Here is a 7,789-nt window from a genome sequence, read left to right as displayed (position 1 = left end):
ATAATTAGTCAACAAATTATCCCATATTTTCCTAATCTGAAAAAATCTATTGTGTTTCTGATCTATTTTTTCATCTACGCAACTTTAGCCTCTGTCATGGATAGCTCTCTCCCAAGAATTGCATTGACTATGGTTTCTGGGAAGAAAAAGATCTTGCTCCTGAAAAAAGACCGTGACAACCCTGTTGTAAGATTTTAGTTTGTGCAGAACAAAAAACCTTGATTTATTTTCTATTTAGTATAGTGATAGTTGTTGACAATTATTAGTTATTTGCCAATATTTTTTTAATGCGGCATTTCAGAACTCTCCATTCCAAGCGGAACAGCAGATGGAAATCACCCTCAACTTTGAACATATAAGATATAAAAATATCAACATATGACTTCGTCGTTCATTCTTATATCAAACTCATCAACCTATGTAATATCCAAAGTCCCATCAATCACATTATAGACAAAAAAACAATAAAATCCCGTAAACAAAACTATATAATACACCTATAATGTAGCCGACCCCGCGCTTGCGCGGGGACTATGCACCTAGTTGTCAATATACTTTAGTTTGTACCTTGTTTTTCTGCTTCTAGTCGATGAATCCTGGCCTGGACCAGGAAATAAGTTTTATGACGCCATAATGAGCATAGATTTTTTTCTGGATGATAATGATCGCGTAGATCTGCCAGTGTCTATCAAGGAAAGTTTATTCATCTTGCAGGAAGCAGAAAATTTAAGTTTTGAAGCTGGAGAATAGATTTGATAGGATGAGGAACTTCTTTTATAAGTGAAATGTGTTATGGTCGATTATTTGAATCTCTTTGGGGGATTTTATTTCCCTCTTAACGGGATGTAGTCGTTATGGTCTTTGAAATCCTATTTTCTTGTAGGAGGAAGCTTGCATACTTCCTGATATTCAAAAATTTCTACCTTTTCTTTTTTTTTCTGCAAACGGCGCATTTTCGGAAAAAAAAACTAGGCTTAGGCATGTTAGAATTTGATATACATATGTCCATGGAGTAATCCTCATTATACCTACTTGCCAACTTCTGTTTTCTAAAGATTCGAAAGGATGGAAGAGTATCTTAATTTTTCTTCTTTCCCTTCTTCTTTCGTAGGCGCATGAGGCCCAAACAGCTTTTTTAGAGCCACTTTCCTTCCCTAGTCCTACATGGAGTGGTCTTCCCAAAGCTAATCAGAAAATCTCTCCAGTGGCTCCCTTAAGGTATTACCATCCCTATGGTTTTGAGAGGACCGGTCCTTTTCCTACGATTATAGAGGACAAAATTCTTAAAATCCAAAAGAAATTCTCCTTATTTCCATAGATGGAACTTCGGAGCCCAGATAGATTTGAACGGGCTTCTAATGGAGGAATGGATGAAATTTCCATCTATGAGGTCTTCCTGGTGGCGGGTTTTAGAAGAGGAACACATTCTCTAATAGCGGAAGTTTGTTATTTGGTATTTCTCCTTCACAACTCGATCCTCTGACTTGGCAAACTCTAATTTTCACCCAAGTACTGAGAGAGTGCATACCCTTTAGCATGCATGAGATTTTTAATGATATTCCTTTACTCCACTGGCTAATAGGAGAGAGTTCTATCATATTTGTTCTCGTGATGCCCAACCCTTTGCTAAAGAACCGTTAAAGGCTACCTGAGATATCATACCTTTTGAGAATCGTTGGAATATCTATCTTCTATCTTCTATCTTCTATCTTCTATATTTATAAAAGAGGGTTTTATCCCTCCTCTTTACGCCACATAGGATGCCAGCTAGATAAGTCGATGCCTCTCATCGTGTCCACTTAAAGTAAACGATGCGTTTCATTTAAATTATTATTCATTCATGTGGGCTTCGTATTATTTTGGGCCCTAACTTTTTCACACTTTACCAGCCCGTACGGAAACACACCGTTTTGATATGAGGGTTGAGCCCCTCTTCATCTCCGATATTTGAGATCGACGCACAAACTGAGTTCTAAAAGCGTTGATTCGTCTTCACCAAAGTGGACAACGTAATCTAGGGTTCATCTTATTCTTCGATCCCTGAGCATCTTCACCAACAATGGAGTTTCTATAGGATGCGTGAGTTAGTCTTGAAGAATCTCTGTAAGAAGCTTCGATTGCGTCTTTACGCCTTCCTTTCTAATCCTTCGAAACGTTAATGGTTATTAATTCATCGCTTTAACAAACATCTGAATACCATCAACCCACGTCGAGCACGATCTGAGATTGATTCATCTTATCCCGCTGCAAGTCGGTCTCTCTGCACCTATAAAAGGTAAGCCATCTTTCGTTGAACATTATCCTCTCAATCCGTGATAACACCAAAGTTAATTTATTCTGTGAATGGCTAACTCATCAATCCTCTTCTTTAATGGCTTCTCGAGCTGCGACACAAGAAGCTGCGATGAACGGAGTCCTCATCGGTTCGAATCAGCCCTAAGGACGAGGAGTCGCGGAGATCTCTGATCTCGTACCTCTCATTCCTCCTCTCGATATCTCTCGCTCATCATGGTCACTCTCTCTTCTTCTTATGATTTTAATCAGCTTTGAAATTGAACGTTGATATTGGATTACAGATTGTGGAGTTTTAGTTCGTCTACGAAATGAAATTGTATTCTTGACCTTCTGAATATTGCTTGATTGTCTGCAAGTCTTCTTGGTTTGGCTATTTTAACATAAAAAGTTTATGTCTTGGATTGTTTGGGTTTAACCACACGCGCAAAATTGTTTTCTGGCTCCGTTTGAGAGAAATTTAGTGTTTGTATTCATATGTGTTTCTGATGCCAAAAAAATAATTTTATGCTGTTTATTTATGTCTTTTTGATGCCAAAAGAAAATTGTCTGCCGTTTATCTGTGTTTAGATAGAGGAGGATTACGTGGCTATGTGAGGAGATGGAGTTGAGATGAGGATGCTAGCTCTTACTGCTTTAGATGTTCTACGGTTCCTCAGATTTTTCAATCGATACAGGTTTTTGTGTTTTGAGTGAACTTTTGACGCTGAGGAAGTGAGGATATGAAAGAGTTCAGTGTGTAGCATGCAAGACAACAGATGAGTTATCGCAATAAGCTGGCTAAACTTGATGGAGTTCCATACCGTGATTTCACTGGATAGGTCTAGGGTTTTTTTTTTGGAAAATAAAATAATTTAGTTTGCATCTTATTGAGGGGTTAACATGATAAACTCAAGCATCTTGCTTAGTTGTTGTTTGTCTTGCGCTGTGTGCTGTTCGCAGGAGAAGATTTGCCTATTCTCTACGGGTTTGAATGTAAGGATAATGTTTGAGACCAACACACGAAACCCACCGGGTCTTATAAATGACAATGTCACTTACCAAATAACTGCCAAAACGAAAACAATCACAAATTTAGCAAAACACCACTACAAAACTGCAGTGCAACATACCATCCCAATATAAAAGCCACCCTCAAGAACTGCAAACTAACCTCCCTGCAACCCATGTTAGTCAGGATAGTTGTTTGCTTGAACTCTGACCTCACAGCACCTTCTTTTTTTTATCAACACCACAAGACTCACCTACAACAACTAAGACAATGGAATCAAAAGCAGAGCTTGAAGGTTATTTGTTTGAATCATCAACCTTAAACTGTTACTATTAAACCAATATAAACCCAGTAATATATTCTTACTTTTAAAAAATTAAGAATCACCCAACAATTATGTTGTCAACGCTTAAAACACATTAACTATATTAAAAGGAACCGTTAAATTCCTTAAAAAATAATTTCAGTCCACTATGGAAGGCACGAGATACTACTTATTGAACCAAATGACGTGTCGAACCCGGACATGGAACCATGACCATGGTTAACAAAAACTCAAAATACATGTGTTATAATGAAGCCATTACACAATCTACACGTCCCATATCAAACATACAATAGTACAAGCTTCTGTTGGGGCGTTAGAATAGAACAAAGAAAAAAAAAAATTTTGAACAACCTAGCCATAACAAAGTACCGCTTGCAATCGTTGTAAAATTGTTCTTTAAGGTTTTAAGCAACAAATGCCACTGACCAACAAAGAAAGAACAGGTCTGGGAAACCGTGAGCTTACCACGTCTCTCAATTTTCTCAACACCAGTTTCAAGATCATAGAAAGTATAGACCATAAATAATGTAAACTTTTTTATTCTTTCATATGATGCATTTGTAAAATAAACAAAAGAGTTTTTTTTTGGTTGAATAAATTTAACATTCAATTCATAAAAAAGAAAATTTTCTCAACACCTCGTAAAATTTTTTCTCAACACCTCATAAACCGTATCAATAACACAGTGTGTTGACCCCGCACGTTGCAGCGCACGGCCGCAGTCAGAAATGCCGAAAGTCCTACACTGCACTGATTTATGTGGAGAAATTATGGTACGTAGACTGCCAACTACAAGTTTGATTATGGAATATGTGACATGCTCCGATCTCCCAATGATGACAATGGTTGCATGTAACATAGATTCCATCTGAAATAACAAAAAGAAGTTCCACATGTAGGCTTATGTCAAAGCTTATGATCTCCTCATTTCTCACACAAATGAGGAACTACAACAATGAGGCTGTTAAAATGGAGGACTAACCCGCCTAGATTCTAAATACATGGAGCATTAAACATCATTTTATAGAATGTAACCACCAAACTTCACAGTTCATGTTATTGCCCACACTTAAAACTTAAACGCGGGGTCATTGGAACTAATGTTCCAACAAACTCAAATAGCGCCAAAGTATCACAAACAGAACTCCACAAATATATTGCAAACCTTATAATAAAGTCTGTTGGTAAACTTTCTTCAACATCCAACAATTGCAAACAAATAAATAAGAAGTTAAACTTATACAGCGATCCAAATTGGCACTTAAAAGTTAAAACAGAAACCTAACATAAAACCTAACATGTTATTTATAAATATTAAGCAGTAACAATTAATATCATATTTTTGTGCTACTTGCTTTTTTTTTTAAAGATAACAAATTGGTTTTTCTTTTTCGAATTGTTTAAATTGTAAAATCTAAGAAGAAATGTATTAACAACTATTAAATTCAAGAAAAGAAAATATTGTAAACAAAGTAAAATATTTTTTTTCTTTTATGAATGGTTTTAATATAGTAACAAATATATAATTTCTATAAAAAAGAATAGTAAAATTTGTAGTAAAAGTTATAATTAAAAATAAACTAAAAATTTCATTTAAGTTTTAAATACATTTGTATTATTTCGTTCATTTGCTTACCCGACCCTAGTGAGCTATATGTTTATGAAGGTCAGAGGGACCTCCGGCTTTCCCCTGTTTTGGCATCGTGTAGTAAAGATTCTTAACTTTGACGTATGGATTATTTATGTAATTCTTAATTAATATGCATCCTCGTGTTAGCTCTCTCCCGGTTAGTATCATTTGATACGAAAACATTGGAGTATGAGGCATTGACCATTCCTAGGATATTAGATTGGTTTCATTCTTGGTGAGTTGGGAAGCTTTGTTTCACAGTCGTAACTGGGGTAAGTTTCCTTCTCTTTGTGGTTATTATTACTTTGTGGGTGTCGCTTACTTTTTCCTTTTTATTTTTTTATTTATAGAGAATATGCTGGAGATTCCTGCAGCGGCTGTTTTTGATGAATGTATCGAGAAGACGTCCCAATCCTTGTGTAGTACTTGTTTCGAATGCTCATGCCTTTCCAATTGCTAATCCAGAAGATACAATCGTTGAGAGGTGATGAGATCCTACCACTATGAATTACGAAGTGTTAGCCAGGGATCCGAACGAGGGAGGTTATAGGGAAAAATCCTCTTTCTTAGGGCTAAGGTTCAGACTTTGATCAGCCAGCAAGAATCAGTGATCCAGAAGCTGAGGGTCACTGCTTGCTGAAAACTTATGTAACAGTGACTGGATAAGCGGATCTTGCATTGGAAGCCCAACGTCAGTGCCAATTGGTGATGGGGTCAACGATGATTCAAAAGAGCTTTATCCTATGACAGTTCCTGACAGAGGATTGATACTCGCTGGAGACCTATCTTGCTAATCGCCTCCCTTTTTTACTATTTTCACTAGGATAAGACTTGCTTGGTGAGTTCATTTGATTAATATTTTAAATAGATAGTATTGACAAATTATTTTTTATATTTGATCGATTTTTTTGTACATATACAATTATTTTTCTTTGTTGTTACTATATAATTTATGTCTGATGGGTAAACTCCATTTTTTTATTAGATAATGTGGACAATATATATATAGCCATATAGTACTATGTAACTATGTAAAGCAATGGTTCAATCTTATTCCTATATCTACATGATACTACATTGCTTTCATATCAATTAAGTAATAATAGTTACCAACCCTGAGTTGTTGTTTACTTTCTCTTGCTCAGAGTGGGAGAGTAACTTCTTTCTGCTCAGCTTGTGGTTGTTGGTTCGCCCACATGTTCTCATTATAAACAAAAAAACAACAACCGCTCAACATACTAGAAAAGTACAAATTTGTTGTCCATTTTCATGGAGTAATCTCTGAAACTCTGATAAATAAGTAAATACACATATTAAAAACCAGCCGTACTTACTTCTTTTCAACAGTGCTCTTCCCATAAAAATAATTGTCTTCCTCCTCCACTGGCTTGCCAAAGACACGATGCTCTGTAAAAGCAACCTCATCAAACTCCTCTGATAATTATTCTCGATCTATCAACTCCACTACAGCTCCAATAAACTGCTTCTATGTTTGCAGCACTTTCTGGAGAAGCTGATATACCAATTCCAATTAATATACACACAAAGAAACTGAAGAAATAAATAACTAAAATCAGTAAATTATCCGCGTGCCCGCGGATGAACAATCTTCTAGCAATGACAGATTAATTCATCAAGGCGCTCCAATAGCTGAATTAGCAAACACTCAAAATGAAATTTGACAAGAAACATAATCACCACATGACTATACAGCTACCAAATTCTATAAGTAATTGAATAATTAAGAAAAATACTTTCCATGTAGACTTCGACTATCTCAAATCCTCTTCGATGTTCTCTGTTCGTCTTCTCCTCCAAAGCCGTTGTGTTAGGGCATGAGTTCTCATAAACAGATCTTCTATAGTAAGCTTCTTAGCTTGACCCGTGCTCCCGTTCTACATGATGTAAATCGACAACAATCAATATCTAAGAAATAAAACAAAACCTAAATATCCTCAAAATCAGAAGCTTTATACACTACAAGAAAACATCAAGGATTCTGAGGGAAAAAATCGTCGGAATTTCGTCAGAATATCGTTATTCCGACGACATACCGACGAAACAAGTCCTCGGAAATAATTCCTCGGAATTTCTTCTTTCCTTGGAAATCCCTCGGAAATTTCCGACGGAATTCCGAGGAACCAAATTTCCGAGGAAATTCCGAGGATCACTAGTTTGTCGGAAATCTCCTCGGAATATACCGAGGGAGAACTTCGTCGGGATATTTCCTCGGAATTCATCGATCGTTGCGTTTTTGGACATATATACATCGATCGATCGGAATATACCGAGAGACATGTTCCTCGGAATATTCATGTCCCTCGGTATATTCCGAGAACATGTCTCTCGGTATATTCCGAGGAATATGTCCCTCGGAATATTCCGAGGAACATGTCAGTCGGAATATACCGAGGAACCGTTCCCTCGGTATATTCCGAACGTTTTTTTATAAACAGATCGATCGATGGACTTATGTCCAAAAACGCATCGATCGATCGAGTAAAAAATGTAATGAATTTCCTCGGAATGTAAAAAATATTAATTTTTT

General features: G+C 36.4%; 2 long non-coding RNA genes across 3 annotated transcripts in view; one reads left to right on the top strand and one right to left on the bottom strand.

Annotated features, from left to right (window-relative positions):
• The first annotated feature begins 1,930 nt into the window (after positions 1–1,930).
• LOC106308259 lies at positions 1,931–3,317 on the top strand. Its single transcript, XR_001263532.1, has 2 exons — positions 1,931–2,511; positions 2,863–3,317. It is a non-coding gene; the product is annotated as an uncharacterized LOC106308259 (long non-coding RNA).
• Positions 3,318–4,248: 931 nt separating this feature from the next.
• LOC106310302 overlaps positions 4,249–7,789 on the bottom strand; it is an 8,721-nt gene continuing 5,180 nt past the window's right edge. The window contains exons 2-4 of one of the 2 annotated variants that reach the window (XR_001263750.1): positions 6,996–7,136; positions 6,356–6,754; positions 4,249–4,479 (exon numbers count right to left, since the gene is read on the bottom strand). This is a non-coding gene — a long non-coding RNA (uncharacterized LOC106310302). Of the gene's footprint in view, positions 4,480–6,221; positions 6,755–6,995; positions 7,137–7,789 lie in introns of those variants that run through there. The other variant, XR_001263751.1, reaches the window with a different exon arrangement.

The sequence above is a fragment of the Brassica oleracea genome, chromosome C8 (assembly GCF_000695525.1).
Source record: "Brassica oleracea var. oleracea cultivar TO1000 chromosome C8, BOL, whole genome shotgun sequence".
NCBI lineage: Eukaryota > Viridiplantae > Streptophyta > Magnoliopsida > Brassicales > Brassicaceae > Brassica > Brassica oleracea.
Note: the sequence above shows the minus strand (reverse complement) of the source record. Positions and strands in the feature narration are given on the sequence as shown.